Source organism: Rhipicephalus microplus, chromosome X (assembly GCF_043290135.1).
Source record: "Rhipicephalus microplus isolate Deutch F79 chromosome X, USDA_Rmic, whole genome shotgun sequence".
NCBI classification, from domain to species: Eukaryota; Metazoa; Arthropoda; class Arachnida; order Ixodida; family Ixodidae; genus Rhipicephalus; species Rhipicephalus microplus.
Genome location: NC_134710.1, coordinates 495,446,170 through 495,464,053, shown reverse-complemented (window position 1 = coordinate 495,464,053; position 17,884 = coordinate 495,446,170). Strand labels below are relative to the sequence as shown.

At 41.6% G+C, this 17,884-nt stretch overlaps 1 long non-coding RNA gene across 3 annotated transcripts in view; it reads right to left on the bottom strand.

Annotated features, from left to right (window-relative positions):
• The window catches only part of LOC142776735 (uncharacterized), a 142,375-nt gene extending 124,491 nt beyond the window's left edge, over nt 1-17,884 (bottom strand). The window contains exon 1 of one of the 3 annotated variants that reach the window (XR_012887770.1): nt 12,088-17,884. This is a non-coding gene — a long non-coding RNA (uncharacterized LOC142776735). The remainder of the gene's footprint in view (nt 1-12,087) is intronic. The other 2 variants (XR_012887771.1, XR_012887769.1) reach the window with 2 other exon arrangements.

Genomic DNA, 17,884 nt, shown 5'->3' with positions numbered 1-17,884 from the left:
ATGAGAGGAAGTTTTCAATGAGTGGTTCATAAAGTTTGTGCTCTAGTGTACTTTCAATGGCTCTAACTGTCCAATGGTTGCGATCTCTGAAATACAGCTGTCGATACACTTTGGGACGATCTGGAACAAAGCGTACTTTGTAAACCAAAGCGTATTAGGCGTGCGCGTGATTACGCATGGAACTACAAATCATGCATCTTCACCTTCACTGTTCAGACACCGATATGAACCGTGATAATATGGCAAGCAATCGGAACGAAATAACCCTAGTAACTTTGTATGACACCAAAAATATGCAAACCCTCACGATTCTGGAGCAAACATTGGCTGAATTCATCCCTACGTCAATTACCAGCCATTTAACTTGGCGCACGAACATCATTCAAAGATAGAGCGAGCCACTGACATGTATTTTGTGCGACGCAGCGACCACTTGACCTGAGAATAATAGCGTTGCGAAGGCGAACCCCCTGTCGCATGCTCTGATCGAAGCAGACGACAAACGCGAGCAGCCGACGGCTTGGCCGACAGGCACAGCTTGTGATTGGTTGTGAAGCAATACCCTCTACATCAGCTCACTTCGTGACGTTGCCAAAACACTTCTTTCATCTGGCACGCCTGTCCTGTTCGTCATATCACCCCCCCTCGCACATAAGAGAAAATTTTTTCGCGCCGTGAAAATAGTTCAAGTACTTTCTAAGAGCTCTCTTATGTGCTGCGCAGTTGTCGAAAACAACATGGCGTCGTAAACAGCATATCGGTCGGTGCGACTTTCAGCAAACGCTTCTCGCACGACTTACTTCAGCGTTTGACCGGATGTGTTGTGATTACAGCAGCTCTTTCGGTGCGTGTAAGCAGTGCGGAAAGCTGTGGCAGTGCAATGGTGTACGGTGAAGCGCAGCGAAGCCTGTGCGTCGGTGTGGTTATCAAGCGGGGATCGGCGTCGATGTATCGACGGCAACTAGCACTCGAGAAGCCTGCAATGTGTGTTTGTGTGCCGGTAATAGTTCGTTCACTTGACTTTCCAGTCTCTCATTTGCGTGCTCTGCGACATTTCGGATTGACAGCGTTTTGACACGTTACTTGAGTGACCCCAAGTACGTACAGAAACGAATTAACTACGCGCTCGGTTCTTGCTTCGCCACTAGTTAGCCCGTACGCTTCTATTTACTTGAGAGCAATGTACTGTTCGGGACTGAAACGATGTTCGTTGTGAACAGTGGTGCTGTGTTGACGTTCCAAGACCTGTGAACAAGGTGTGCTCGTGTGACCGAAAATTGAAAGACAGCGATGATAACTGTTTTGCCCTGCGAAGTTGTGGTGGGGCAGCTTGGCGCTTTTGTTTGTTAAGTCGTCACTTCTCCTTTTTGTGATGACCATAGTCCTAGCGCTGTGATGTGATCAACCTAAACTGCGAGATGCTACATTCTGTTGTGGATCGTGTAACTTTGGAAGCGCGCCTAGATTGTTCTTCAATAAGAACTTGAGAGTTCTATGTGGCAGCGAGAGTCCGTGAACGTCAAGCTTCCCTCCGGCCCCCAGACCTAGCGCTGCGATGTGATCGACCAAAGCTGCGAGATGCTACATTCTGTTGTGAATCGTGTTACTTTGGAAGCGCGCCTAGACTGTTCTTCGGTAACAACTTGAGAGTTCTATGTGGCAGCGAGAGCCCGTAAACGTCAAGCTTTCCTCCGGCCCCCAGAAAAAGCAAAGATTTCACCGGTGCCTTGCTTTGGATGAAGTTGTAGGCCAATATCGCCTAACTACAGGTTTCTGAGTTAATCTGGCCATCGTTTTGCACGGCACTAGAGCCTTGACAACAGCCGGTCATGGCAAGTTCTTACACTTTATCAATGGACGTGCACGCCTGGCCAGCCCTTCATTGCTGTCATTGGCAGCTTCCAGTCTGCAGATGCCCTTTGCCTGCTGGCCGTACTTGGTTCCTCATGACACCGACGGGTACTAAATGCTGCCATCGGTGAGTTCACCTTGCAGAACTAAATTTCACCGGTACTATAATTCACGCAGTTCTATAACGTGTGCAAGTTTTTAAGCCCATCAGATGTAATGTTTCTCTATGGTAAGTTGAAGCATGAAAAATTTACTACTACTGTTATATACATACATATACTATGAAGCAAATACATAAAAAGTTTTTTGTGATTTGATACAAGTGAACTCTTGTTTGATTATTAGGTTGGGCCTGTCGATTGACCACGTTTGATAGTTGGAAGGTTAATGTGAATTTATTTTTCAGGAGCCAGGTTGCACTTAAAAAATTTATGTTATTTTGTAAAATTAGTTCTATAGACGATTACCACTGTGGTAGTATTATACTTCAGTAGGACATATATATTGCGGTACGTAAATTTTAAATGAGGCTTCAGTTTATTTCAAAGTGATTATAGCAGATTTTGGTCACTATAACGAAATGATAGCTTCCTCAAATACGTATTAGAAAAGAGTGCTTTTAATGATTGTTTTTAAATATCCCGTTTTTGGCTCTTCACAGATCGCAGAGATTGGTTTGTTAAGGTCCTGTGATGCATCGGTTGCACATTCTGGCACATCAATCCTCATCATTACTTGGAGCACCTGTACAAAAATAGGAAGGACACGTTCTCCCTTACTGTGCAAGCCTATGTCACTGCTGGGACTGTTATCATTCAGCGGATGTGGCGTGGAAGCATGCATGGCAGCCTCATCTGGAAGGACTGCGATCTGCTTGGGAGCTTCGAGGGCACAAAACTGCCTAACGGCTGGCTGCAAGGTTAGTTTTTCTTTAATGCATACGATTACGTGAACACCACTTACTGTGCACAAATTGAAAACCCAAGCATGGTTGCTTTCAGTGGATACCTGTAGTATTCTTACACATAATTCCTATTCAACATATATAGAACTAAATTGCAAGAAAATTGAGAATGTTGAAAGCTGAAAGCCTGCAGCTTATGAATGAAACTCGAATAATCTGAGACTCAAAAGCTTGTGCTTTGAAATGAGCACAAATAATTTGATTCCTTATTGAGCTCTCGAGCTTGTGACTCCCTCTGTGGATCAAGTGCTCTGGAAGGAAATAGCAAGTGGGTGAAAATTGCCTGGCTGTTCACAACTTGCAAGGAGAAAGACCTATTGAAGAAGTCTCAGGTGACATAGGGCCAGTATTTGCATCTTTTACCTAATGTAGCTTTTTCTCTCTCAGTGCTGTTGCTTGTGTTTCAGCCGAACATGTTCACCACGATTGCATAGTGATATATATTTTTCTACAAATTGTACCTGACCTAAGTATGCATTGTTGATCTCTAAAGGTGACGTTCAGTGTGTTTCAAAGCCATGGCTTCTCATTTCTCGGTCTGTGGCTAGCCTATTTCAGCAGCAGAGCGATGCAGCTAGCACACATGCAATCCAAGTCATGGAGCGCTCCTTTGGTTTTCTGTGCATGACGCAGCATATCCATCCGGCAAGACACTGGTATCAACAATAATGGTGAGTGTTGGTGGCACCTGTAGGAACCCGTTGTGTTTGTTGCGTATGATTATTTCCCCTGATGAAGTGCATTTTTGAACGGTTTTCTTCATTTAGAATAATAGATGTCAGCAACAAGCACACTCATAATCCACAAGTTCTTTGTGTCTTCTAGACTGCCCATTTGCTTCTATATGCGGTATGGTGAGCTGGCTATACTAGACAGCCTTAAATTTATGAACATTGGCTGTTGTGTTGTAATGCAGTCTAACTTGTGTTTCTTAGTGAACTTATTTGTGGTCTACTTCTCGCACCCAGTGTAAAGTCGAAATAGAAGAAACTCTATTGGCTTTTTATGCCTGTCAGAAGTTTCATGCCTTCATCTATAACATTGTAGTTTTGCTCTTGTATCATAATAAATATATTTTCAGTCTTAACTGTGTGTGTGTGTGTGTTGAGGCTTGTCATTGGCTTCTCAAAATACAATATCTGTAAATATGAGCACATAATTAATAACTATACACTCTTGCATGTAGCATGGTTGTAACAATGATCTGTATTTTTCTAAGTTCCAGCAGTAACAAGGGGTTCGGTGCTCCACGGACATGTACAGTGTATCAAGAACAGAGCACAAAAGACCAACAAGTATAAAGGGACTGCCAGTGACTGTTCTCCTGCTCAAAGTTTACAACAGCAGAAAGAGCACATTGTGATGTCAGGAGCAGCTGCTGCTTAACTTCTTAGCAGTGCATTATTCAGCAGTTCATTTGCTTGCATTCGAAATTATTTAAATTTTGCATGGAAGATACCAAAGTATGACACTAATTTAAAGGCTGCTGTAGTGTTAGTGGGCAAATATTTTTGAGCTGAAGTTTTTAACATGTGTGTTAAGTGCCTGCGTGCCTCTACATTTACATGCCAGAATTCACAGCATCCATGCTCGCCAATGATAACTGTGTTTGCATTCTTTGCAGTACAAGAAGTAAATCAATGGATGCAGTAATCATGTACTTAGTCAATGTAATCCTTTAGTGTACACTCATTTGTATAGCACCAATGATGCCATGAGTGTATAAGCTCTGGGAAGTGAATCTATGTGGATTATTTTATTTGGAAGGAAGAGGATCATCACTACTTCTAGTATATCTTAACAGTAGATTTTAGTGCTTGGGTATTATCCCACTGCCTGTCCGTCCTTGAACAGTCTTGTTATCTACTGTGTAAATGTAACTTTTTAAATGTATACTTTGCTCGGATAGGTTTATTCATAATATAATGCAAATGACTTATCATCTATGCAGCTCTATTCAGACTAGAAATAAAAGTATTTATTTTTATAGGTAGCTATAGCATGCATTCACTTGTGTTTTCTAGGTGCCTGTACAATTGTTTAGCCCCACAAAAGTGCTGGTATACTCTAATATTGAATCTGGCATCTTAAAATAGTTTGTTAGTGGAAGTAAGAATGTGTTTACAACCATTATTACTATCCTCAGATGAACTGTGAAAACTCTGTGAAAATTTATTTACATTTTTTGAACTTTGTGAAGGCAAATGTTGTTATATTCTTTTATTGTGGTCCCTGTTTCATGCAAATGACACATAATTACTTTGCAGTGGCATAGTATTAGTTGTTATTTTACACATATGTGCTTAGCAACATCGCAGTTTAGGCCAACAGCAAGACATACATGCAGTGCACTGGAGCATCACCTCACATAGTGTACAGTCTTTGCCCACCAGTAAACTCAATATTTTTCAAGCAGACTAATATACAGCTGTATGGGAACTGTGTTGATGTGCAAACTTTGAAGTCTTCTTGAGGAGTGTTTTTCATTATTTTTGTCCAAGTGAAGTAGCTACCCAAAGCCACAACTGGTGGGAATGTGGTAGTTTCTCTCTCCAAAAGCACTCCTACCAGCTGCCTCAATGTTAGCATGGGGTGAATTCACGAACTGGAAAAATAGTTGGTCTTTGTTTTCTTGGCCGAAAGAGTCACTTCCACCGTTGAGCCACCACGACGCTCCAGAATAGAAACTTTTAGCTAAATAAAGTTGATTCTACTTTTGAGAAGTTTTTTGGGGAAATGAAATGGCACCTAAAGCTGTCAATGAAAACACTGTTTGCACCAAGGAGCTTAGTAGTTTATAATTGTATTATTCATGTATTGTCTAAAATTTACTCGCGCTGTGCCAACTTTCAGCCCAAGTATCCTAACATGCTTTGTTAGTGGGTTGTGAATGAGCCAAGCTATGTAAATGAACAGAGTGATATTACAGACATGTACAAAATATTGATGCACAGCCCTTTTCTTTAGCATGACATTGTCCAGGGCTTTATTCTTGTGTTTTTTATAAAAAACTGCTTGTCACTGGGCAGCAGCGGAAAACTATGCACCAAGCTTTTGCGAGATGGTTCGAGAAACACCGTGTTCAGACATAACAGTGCTGGTGGATTTCTCTCGTAAGTTACTTTCTGTAGTATATTCAAAATGAGTGTATTAGAATTGTTGTTTTATAGCCATTCATTTTAATATTTACACCTGAGTGTATGTATGTATGTATGTATGGGTGTACATATGTATGTATGTATGTATGTATGTATGTATGTATGTATGTATGTATGTATGTATGTATGTATGTATGTATGTATGTATGTATTTTACAACTTCAAGTGCACTATTACCTATTTCGAAGCGCTGCTCCTTTCCGAGGTTGCTGTACATTACTTTCATTTTCTGCAGATTAATTTTAAGACCCACCTTTCTGCTCTCCTTGTCTAACTCCATAATCATGTGTTGCAATTCGTCCCCTGAGTTACTCAGCAATGCAATGTCATAACCACAGAGCCTAACCGCAGGTAATAACCGCAGAGCCTAACCACGAGATTGAAGTAACTAGAAGAATAAGAATGGGGTGGAGCACATTCGGCAAGCACTCTCAAATTATGACAGGTAGATTGCCACTATCCCTCAAGAGGAAGGTATATAACAGCTGTATCTTGCCGGTACTTAGCTACGGAGCAGAAACCTGGAGACTTACAAAAAGGGTTCAACTTAAATTGAGGACGACGCAGCGAGCAATGGAAAGAAAAATGGTAGGTGTAACCTTAAGAGACAAGAAGAGAGCAGAGTGAATTAGGAGATAACGGGGGTTAAGGATATCATAGTTGAAATAAAGAAGAGGAAATGGACATGGGCCGGGCATGTAGCGCGTAGACAGGATAACCGCTGGTCATTAAGGGTAACTAACTGAATCCGCAGAAAAGGGAAGCGGGCTAGGGGGAGACAGAAGGTTAGGTGGGCAGATGAGATTAAGAAGTTTGCGGGTATAAATTGGCAGCAGCAAGCACAGGACCGGGTTAACTGGCGGAACATGGGAGAGGCCTTTGTCCTGCAGTGGACGTAGTCAGGCTGATGATGATGATGATGTGGTATGTATGTATGTATGTATGTATGTATCTTTTAAATGAGAATTCGTTTATCATTGGTGAGTAAGTTTGGTAATGATTTGGCTGAATTTGTTTCTAGTTATTTCTCTTTTGAGCCATTATAATTTCAATTTGTTTTGTACTGCATAAAAATAAATGTAACCTTACACACAATATGTGTGTTCGAAGAAGTCGTTTATTTTACCAACCTACAGTCATGGGCGAGAAATTGGGTAAAATGGAACGAACCTGCGAAGATTAGTTTAGAGCATAGCTACTCTACATGGCATATCTCGTACACATTGCGTTGGTTGAATATATCGAATTCAACCTTTCAATTTTAATCAGAATAAGCAAGCTATCACCCATGGTTGTATATGTGTGTGATATTTATGCATACTGTGATACCGGTTCGCAATTACAATTAAGGTCACAAACCTAGTCAAGCTGAATACACGAATTTTGTCCTTGCACCTTTCATCTGCACTGAAACTGTTGTTAATAAAAAATAAACTTCAGTCTAGAAATTTATTCCAGTAACCAAAAGCAGGGTATTTCTTTATCACACAAATCAAATTGCCATTGTTTTGTTCCATTCTGGACAATAGGGGACCCTCTCAGCAGAACTCGATTAACTGCTATAGTTCATTTTAACCATTGACAGCGACATTACACTGAAGCGTGCAGCATGACAAATAGCGGGAGAAAAGACACAAACTAATCACTCTGTTTGCGTCAGCTCTAACTGTCCGTGCTCTTTGGTCTTGCTGCATGTGATGATGCCCACCAAAGTAGCACGAAAGCGTGTCCCTACAAAGGCAGTCAACTTGGCTGCAAGCAGTTAGCTCACTGTATGTGTAGGTTTTCTTCAAAACACCATCAAGACTGATTGCTGGTCGAATATCCAAACACGTGAAAAGTAGTATACCAAGTATGTAATTGGTATTTCAGCACTGGACACTTTTGCGATAAGAGAGGATGGAGGAGAAAATTATGAACCCTAAATTGTTTAATTTTTGAAGAAGCACAGTACAGCGCTTTTGGATAAAAAGGGGAGTGAAAGAAGCAAGTGCGAAAGCCTACTCTTCAAAAAATTAGTACCCGCCACCACGCATAATGTCAGGCCGGGCAACCTCTTGAAAAAAAAAGTGCTCAGTGATTCTGCCAATCAAACCAAGTACCTCCTAGATTGTAGCTGAGCGCTGTAACCGCTCGTCCACTGCAGCAGTACTTGCATTCGCCCTATTGCTGATATATTGTCATTCCTTCGAATCAAGCCAAATGCAAAAACGTCCGGTGAAACTATGTCAAAAATAGAAAAAATAATTAGAATGCATTTGCCCAAGGTTACTAGAAGATAGAAACCGCCACGCGTGACTGTATAACTGTGCGCTATTTATTCTTGTACATTACTGTCATGACGTTGGGATAGCCGGCTCTAACGTAGGCTACCTTCTCATAGTTTGCCAAGTATAAATAAGAAAATAAAAATATATAACGGCCTGTGACAACGCTAATCAACTATTATGAGTTCACTGTCACTAGTGTCACTTTCACTAGATGAATTCTCAGTTTGCTTTCATTATCGTTATTTAGGAATGTTTTGGCTCATTAACTCAACTCTCCTAATTAGCATTGATTCTCAGATCTAAGGACAGTCACACTTCATCTCGCTTTCTGAGTGGCTGTCACTCCCATATAACGCGTACTCCACTTTTTTATGCTCTCCGAGCATCTGACGCTGCTTTGCGGAGACTTTCCCTGACGTCTGCTGGGCCAGAAAATTGTCTTTATTATCTATCAATTTCAAGCTTTCGCGAAGCCGAAACGAGAGTCTCTCTCTCTCTCTCTCTCTCTCTATTCATCTTTTTCGCACGTGTGATAACGTCTCTCGACCTCAAGACTCGTTTACACGTCCCTTGCTTTGTTTGCGCACTCAAACAACGCTGGACGAAATATTTGCACCGTGTTTTGTAAAAAGCATTAGCACTGAGACACCTCCCGACGAGTCTCCCTCATTTTACGTAGACATATACCTAAGTGTAAGCGTATGTACGTTCTCGCATTCCGGCTTTATAAAAATGCTGCGGTGCATGGAGCCAGCGAAATTGCGCTCACAATTTCATTTGATTACTGCTGTTAACTATTTCCGCACAATTCGTCTGCAGGCACTAAAGTCGCTCATGTGTCTTGTAATAAGAATATTGTAACAAAGGCTACCTTTGACTATAGGTACAAAACACCCTTACGTTCACTACTATACCATGCTAGATTGCACCGAATTACTTAAGTAGCAGCGCAGCTGCAATGAAATGTAAGGTAACTGGTCGCGTTAAATAGGGGAAGACATTCAAGGCACATTTTCAAACATTGCATGCATCGGTTTATGTGTGGTTTTATTTATGTGGTGCACCTGGAGTGTTGTTTACTTGTACTTGGCGAGATAGTGCATGGATTGCTCGATGACTTAAGGCCATCGAGCAATTTCGTTTTTAGCTACTGTCGTTGATGAAAGGCGAGTGCTTGGCTTTGAACAGCCCGCCAAAACGCCTATTACAACGTACGCGGCATCCCGTAAGCGCTGTAGCAGACGCTCGCGGAACTGAAACTTAGATGCAGCAAATCATTGGCTATCATCGTATACTCTCGATGCTAGACGCTTTGCGTGCAACCTTGATATTATCGGCAGACACTTCTTTCTTTCCTTGTCGTTTCATTGGCTATCGTGTGTCCTCCTTGCCCTCTTAAGTGCCGAATAAGTTAAATTCATACCCGCGCTATAGTAATCCCTCCAGATAAGAGAATGTTTGGCTAAGAAAATGCGTAGCCAAAGAGAAAGCTTTGTGAATTCGGCCCCAGATGAGCATGTTTCATGAATGCGACTTGACCATGTTAAGTAGTTTGTAACTGTGACACTTAAGTATTTATATTCGTCAACCTCAGTCAAGAGACAGTTGTTAAAGTGATACATATATATATAACAATGTTTCTTAGTTGTTCAGTCCAGGACAACTGGCTTATAACTATTTAATTTTATTGAACATTCTTCACACCTCTTAGAAATGGCACACAGGGTGGTTTGCAAGCACTTCTGGCCTTCCGGAGTAGTAAATCTTTTGAAAAAGTATGCAGTAGTCTGCAAAAACCATTATCTGTGTTCCCGATGTGTCTAGTGATTTAACACAGTTATTTATGTACACTAAAAAGTACAGGTACCAAAACACTTGCATGCTTCTGCATAAAATCTTTATTTCTTAAAAATGTGGTTGACACTTGCCGCTTTCGCAGTGCATTGGTGAATGCGCCAAGCCAACTCATGAGATTTAGTTCGTGCTCCCTTGCTCGTCCATTCATAAAACGCCCCATCTTCTTGATGCCCAACATGCCACAAGAAGTAGTAATTTCATACACTATACCTTCTGGACAACTCCCGTACGCCATGCCAACAATTCGGCAAGAGGCAAGTTGACAGGGCTGGGGACAAAAGCATGGCGTGTTGTACGGAGATGGGCCAAAAGCATTGTGTATAAATTCCTTTTTCCCGTGGCAAGTCGCGCATAGAAAACACGTTGCCGGCACTCTCTGAATGAAGGAGCCAAAGAGATTGCGCCAAATCTTGGTGCATTTGAAAGTGTGACCTGCGTTTTAAGGAGAGTTTTCAGGCAGAAGAAAGTATCACACTCGCGTGAGTTGGTGGAAGCGTACCGTGTAAAACAGAGAGCAACAAGTTGTAAGAGCGACCCGTCTGTTACATTGTAGGAATAAAGAAACAGATTTTTCACAGCTTGCCAGCCTAGCTTGAGATGAGACTGCTCCAGTGTGCTATGTAAAAGATGACGGCTGTAGCACTAAGCATGCACAGTGTTTCTCACAACCTCTACCAGAAAATATGGAGAAAGTGCTGGAGTTGAAGCAGTGTTTATGGCACCCGAAACTTTCTGACCTACGCAGATTCATCGATCAGATGAAAGGAAGGAAACAATGCCGCACTCATCACAGGCAGAAGTATGTAACGTGTGTTATACGCATGATGTACACAATCACTGACATGCGGCAGGAGCTACATGAGACAGATGGAATGCTGTCTTAAGAATAGACTCCATGAAACCTTTATAGCATACAAACAACAACAAAAATGCATTTCCGAATCTATAAGTGGGATTGTAGTTGTCTTTGAAGCAAGCGTAGTACTTTCAAGTAGTCTTTCACAGGGGGTTATTCCACTCTGTTAATTTTTAAACATTAAGTCGTTCAGGTTATGGTCAACATTTCAGTGGTTAGCATTCGAGTGTCGAGAGGGGTTACACAATTATTAACAAAGTGGCATTCATTTGTTCACTTTCCAATTATTTGCAAGTGGTTAAAGCAAATGAATAGTTGTGCCGCCCGTCACCACGTCGATAGAGATACGCTTCACAGGCTGCTGGTGCTTCAACTGCCACAATAGAATCATACTTGTTCTCCTCCCAGACTGACTAATTGGAGTACAATTATAATAATGCTATAAAACAAAGAAAGTTGTACAAATATAGTAACGCTGACTTAAGCCAAACGCAGAAGGCCATGAAAACAGACGCGACGGAAGAGGTTACGGCAAAACTGGTGGCCCGGGGAAACATGGTGAAACCGTTGTTTAAACGAACTAGGGGCTGCCACTCATTGAAAGGGCCAATTTTTTGTAGACATATTTACAAAGAACAACCTAACAATGATTCTGAGAGTATAATAGTTGATAAAATTTTTACTTTATTTAGTGATTACATCGTATACACTACATAAATCGAGATATTGAAAGTGAATGTACGCAGAAACGACACACTTATGATTTTTGGTTGCATACAATAGATTGCATCGGTGTCACACGAGCACTTTTCCTCGTCATAAGGGTTGATTTGGAAGAGTGGCAGTTTGGGCTAGTTGATATGACATGACGATAGAGTTAGCGCGAGAACAGAACGATGACGGGTCTGATTTCTCGATCGCGATCAACAATGATTGTTGCTAAACGGTGCAAATTTATCTCGATCGAATTTGCCCAAAACGATAGTCAAACTGCAATTCGGGAGCCAAATCACAATCAAAAGTGCCCGTGTGACACCGGTAGTGAACGTGACTTACGACACAATTAGTTCGACGAAAAATGCGATGGTGAAAAGCGCTACAAAAGAGAAGACTGCTAACCCCGCTACTTACCCGATCATGCAGCGTGAGGAGTGGTCAGGTGGAAGCCGTTGCCGCCGCTGAACGCCTAGCTTAGTTGTACACAGACAGGAGGGAGCACCGCACAACACAAACCCGATAAATGCAGCTACGCAGACTCTATATAAACTAAAATTTCTCATTAATAACTACTGATCAAGGGACCGCGGCGGAACCCTTTATTATTTTGAGCGCGAAAAGCTATCACGTGACTATAACAGCCCATGATGCAAGGCGGGACCCGATGTTGACAGTGTATAGCCTCCGAGACAAATAAAGCCAATGTAAATCTCAAAGGTCATGGCTTGTTTTAAAACTAGGTAATTTTAGATATTCTTCGTGCAAATCATAATACTATTTTTCATCGTGACTGCATTTTTATTTTGGCAACATCTGATGAGTGCAACATCAAAACCATCGTGAGAACGTATCATGAGGGTTAAAAAAAATGCAATTGACGAGTGTGTAACTGAAACTTCCGTTGCACTGTACAAGTCATAGCGTTGTCCTATGGATATTTTAGTGCTAACAGTAATTCAGTCCTTTGTGAAAAACTTTTGTCTCACTTTTTTATGATGCCTTACCTGTATTTTTTACTGTTACAAAACCACTTTAAAAATGAAGTTGAAATCAAAACTTCTGCAATTTTGATTTCGACTCACTATTATTGTCATCATCATCGTTACACCATAGAGTTTACTAGACATGGAGTATCTTTGTGTGTTTTTGTGTGTTTTCGCTCTGCATTCTCGGTCAAAGGCGTCCGGTTAGGGTGGCTTCAAGTGTGACCGATAACGACAACCTCTAGTGAAAAAAGCACAATACCTCCACGCAACAGCTAAGCATCATCAGTGAGCTCATTTGATGTGGATCTTCCTACACAAAATAACGTCCACAGCAGAGACATCTGAGCGCTTAAGTGCATTTTCAGCGAATTGTGGGCGAACTGGATGCTGTTCCCGCAGCGATTTCAGCTTCATTTCACTGTTGCAAGTCAAAAAACTTCATCTATCAACCGGACGGTGATACTCCGCCTTTCCGTAGCCGGAGGACCTGTTTCATTTATCTACAACAGTTTAAATTTCGGTCCTCTAACTGAGGTGACTTTACAACCTGAAATGAACACTTCAGCAATACTCTACGCCGACACGCAACAAGGGCATACCCACTGCACCCTTTGCTGCTTGAAGCGGCAAGCTAAATAACGTCTCGGCTCTCCTCCCACTGCATCAATCCTAAAAGTGCATGAATGTAACAATGAGCAGCAGCATGACAAGATGATCAGACAACAGATCTCCCCAGGTTTAAATCACCATTTGTGCGAACTAGTGACAATAGTCCACAATTGTCATGTACAGAGCTCACCAAGTTCACCAAGCAGTGACAGCTCGCACACGACTTCTAGGTCAAATCAGCCTCAGTCTAACTTAATAGTTGACAGTTTGATAAATGAAGCTAAGGCTTCGTTGTGTTGTGACCAAAGAGAAAAACACTGAAGTTGACCAAATGTATTAGTTGCCCAGACAGCTGCATAAACGTAGTGCTACTTATGCGTGTACATCACCCTGGAACAGAAAGGGTAGCTCGCCTAATTAATGACAGGTTATCATACCTACTCTGTCGACAACAAACATGCTGCTTAAAAAACCTACCCTGCAGTAGCACACTAAGTAGAGCAAAATAGAATTATTAAGAAACTACCACAGAGAGAAAGCACGAAGCTTCCTTTATTGAAGAAAGAAGACTTCAATAGGACTGCAGCCATTCACGCCTCGAATTCCATAGGAAAAAGGTGGTGTTGTGGTACCAGTAACAACCAGAAGTTACAGCATTGAAGTGCACGGTAGCACGTTAAGGAGAAAGGAGCACACCTGTGACATATGCCTCGGTGTTTGTGTTGTGACCAACTAGAAAAACACTGCGGTTGACCAAATGTATCAGTCGCCCATACAGCTGCTAAAACCTGGTGCTACTTCTACATCTACTACATAGAAAGCTGCGTGAAGTCATGTGAAGAAAGAATGGCATCTCATTAGCAGCTTTGCCTCAGTTTTTTGTCTTCTCGCTCGAGCTACTCGAGCAATGGAATCGCAATCGGTAGGTGCATTTGTTCAAGCTGACTCAAGCCTTACAGTCTTAGCGAAGCTGAAGCTAGGCCTTGGACAAATGGCCAGAGGATTACAGTGGTCAGGTGTTATTTGTATGCTGCATAGTGTGTTGTGCAGACTTGAGATCTCCTTGTTGGCGTCTCCCAGATTTGCTGTGGGTGATATTGTTTGCAGATTACTGTGCCCTTTCACGATACTGCAATTTGTGATTTAGGTTTTCTTACCAACAACACAGTGTTTTCAGCAGGCGTGTTTTTTTTTTCTTGATGGTGTCTTCTGTGTTTGTTGTGAGTGGTCGTCCTTCTGTAATAATGTGCATTTCATCGTGGTGCCATTTGATTTTTATGTTTGCTTGCAGACAATGTGTTCTGCAGGCCTGGTGTTTGCTGTGTGTGCCGCGAATGATAGATTTGGCAGTGGCAGAATAACACACTTTTTTACGATTGCTTAATTTTTGGCCGATGTTTACTTACACGCTGTTATTAAGAATACACGAAATGCTTTCATGACAATGCGAGTTTCAAACAAAGCTCTAAGGGCAGTGAACGTGCAATAGCTGCTCTATTGCCTTTTCATCAGTCACAGACACTACCAAATACTCGAGTACTGCAAACATTTGTCAAGGCTGTTTCAAGCCAGAATGGGCACTCGTTTTTAACCGAAAGCTCAGCATGTCTATGAATTTAATGCGACTTCGACCGTCCTTCTAAAATTTCTGCGATCGATCCACCTCATCGAACGTTTGTGACATTCTAGTGTGTGTGTTTTCGCTTCCCCGCGCTCTCTTTTTCTCTCTCATTTCATTCTTCATACCTTTCTATCTCCCTTCTCAAGTTCAGGGTAGCAGACTGGATACTTACTTTTCGGTGAACCTCTCTGCCTTTCTTCATACCTTATCTCTCTCTCTTTCCATCACGATTTTACTTTATTACTACATACACTTACTGATTTTCCTGTTTGCATCTTTTTCTCAAATCACTTCATTGTTTTTTATGTTCCCCCAGAGTTAGGGCTCTGTGAAACAGCTGTTTTTTTAGCTCCATGGTTCATATTGGTTTCACTTCCGTCATTCTCGCCGATTGTTGGTTTTGTTGTGGCTGTTGTTTTGTGTCATGCAAGCATGTAGGACCCGTTTAAGTAGATCTGTTTCTTGAGTGTTTAATCTGAAAGCACTCTTTAAAACATGATTATGGTTATGCATTGTAATGAAGGCGCAATTTGATTTAACTACTGCTTGCTCACTTCATAAAGTAATGGTTCCGAGGCTATTTTTACAACCACACAGTAATAATTGAAGCATACAGGTAATTTGTTCTTCAAGTCTGCATGCATACATATTAAGATGAAGCCTGCCTACAGCCGCCTTTTTGTTGCCTGGAAATTAGGGGTCTTAAATGGTTGCACTTGCACATATCTTTTTCACATATGAACTCACTGTGTTTAGTGGATCTAGCTACAGACGTAATAACGCGACGCAATGGTCTCCACCATGTGATTGTGTTCTTGTGTTTCTTCCTTTTTTTTGCCAATGCAGTCACTCTGTGTGAAGAACGTATAGTGCGCAGCTCTAAAGGCCCAGTCAGGTGACTAATGGTGGTGTTTTTGTCTCCTTCACTACGGTAATTGTGTATTGTCAAACAAATCAATAAAAACAGAGTGGAGCCGTATACAGAAATCAGAATCATAGAAACATTAGTATGTGAATAACATAGGCTAAACAGTTGTCTGCATTGTTTATGCTTCTTCTATTTCTTACTCAACCACACTAACTAGCCACCGTCAGCCATTATTAAAATGAGTACACGAAGTTTAAAAAGTTGCCATGTGTGTTATTGGATGTTTCAGCGATTATGTTCTCTATGTTGTCTCTACGTTCGCTGTTAAACATGAGCTTGATGCCTCTATACAACGTTAATGCAATGTGATTATTTGATTGTTGTTGCCACAATAATGCCAATATGTTAAGGCAACATAATTATTTGATTGTTATTGCCTCGTAAAAAACTACACGTTAGGACAACGCCAATATTTGAATAATGTTGCAGCATTAAAAACACTGTGTTATGGCAAGGTAATACTATTAACGTCGGTGAAATGCTATATTTTACGGTCTAACATGGCCTCAAATTCGTTACATTCAAACCACGTTGACTCAACGTTCTGCGTTACCTGGGGAGTGAGACAGCGAGCTGCTGTAGAGCAGCACACAGAACTGAGTAAAAGCACATGCCTTCTATGACGAGAGTGTAGGAAAGTCTGTGCCTCGCTACGCCGAATTTCTCAGTCGAAATGATAACTGCACTGCAAATCATTTCACACCCTTAAGGGTGGATTTTTGAATAAATCACCCATCTTACACCTATTATTTCTGCCAAACTTATCCGCATGGGTGTAAGTTCTGCAATTGCACCTTTTGTATGCCCATTTCTCATTTTTAGGTGTATTATAGGTATATGTTAGCAAATCACACCCAAGGGTGTTTCCTTGAACGTTACACCTATCATATATGTATTTAGTTTAGAGCATCAATACATATCATATCTCAACGGATGCAATCAAACCGCATGCCAAAAGTCTGGTGAAAAGATCGATGTTGCGGCATTCGTTTTCATTTCCCATAATTCATTCGCCAAAATATATCGTGCTATGTATTATATGTATTAAACCACCCCCTATTTATTATATTCAGAAGATTCCTCACATGTTCAATGACTTAATTCATGGGTTAACTTTTTGGGATTCCTACTAAAAATATTTTGCTGCCGCTTATGTCCATTCTTCCCTAATTCTCACAGAGACATCAGTAAAAGAGATTATGTTGCACTTAAACATAACATGAAATGATTACACACGGTTTTCGACAGGCTATTGTGCACGCTTTCTCATTTGAAATCACACTAAGTATTTTGTACCAGAGGTCCTGATTTATGAAAGACGATAGTCCTTTTTGTAGACCTTCAACGCAAAAATTTTGGTCTGCCTGCCTGTCTGTCTGTGTGTCTGTCTGTACATTTGTCGGTTTGTCCACTCTATACGGCATCTGGTACTTGAAATGGCCGACCTCAACTACAGCGCCCACCAGTGTTGCTCAAGATTGAGCGTTCATGCTTGCGCAATCGCCAATTAAAAAGCCATGATTGCGCATGACTGTGGCACCATAACAACACGTATATATTCTGCATGTGCGTCTTTTACTAGAAAAAGCATACATTAGTAATATTAAGGGCCGTAGCGCTTATCACGCTGCGCTGACCATGCAATGCTTGCACGGAACAGGGAGTGTTTCCAACGCTTTGCTAAAGTGGTGGAATCTACCCGTCGCCTTGCGTTCTACACCTTATCACCTCTGAGATGGGCGGGCACACCCCTATCAAAGCCACATGCTTTGTTTTCTAGGAAGACTGCTAGATGGCGCTCATGTCTCACGTGCGACATGATTTGATGTTCTTTTTCGCCTTAGCTGTACGCTCGAGGCACTCAAACGCAGTGCCTACAGAATACCACTCACCGACTTTCTTGCGCAGAACACCAAATAAATGTCCTGTTCACTCACTCCACACGCAAGACTATCGTCTTTTGACGACATTTGCAGAAACATGGAGATACGGGGCCAATTTTTTACAATGGGGGTCCATATATTTCCTCACACTGAAGTATTTCGCATCAATACACGGGTCCCTCAT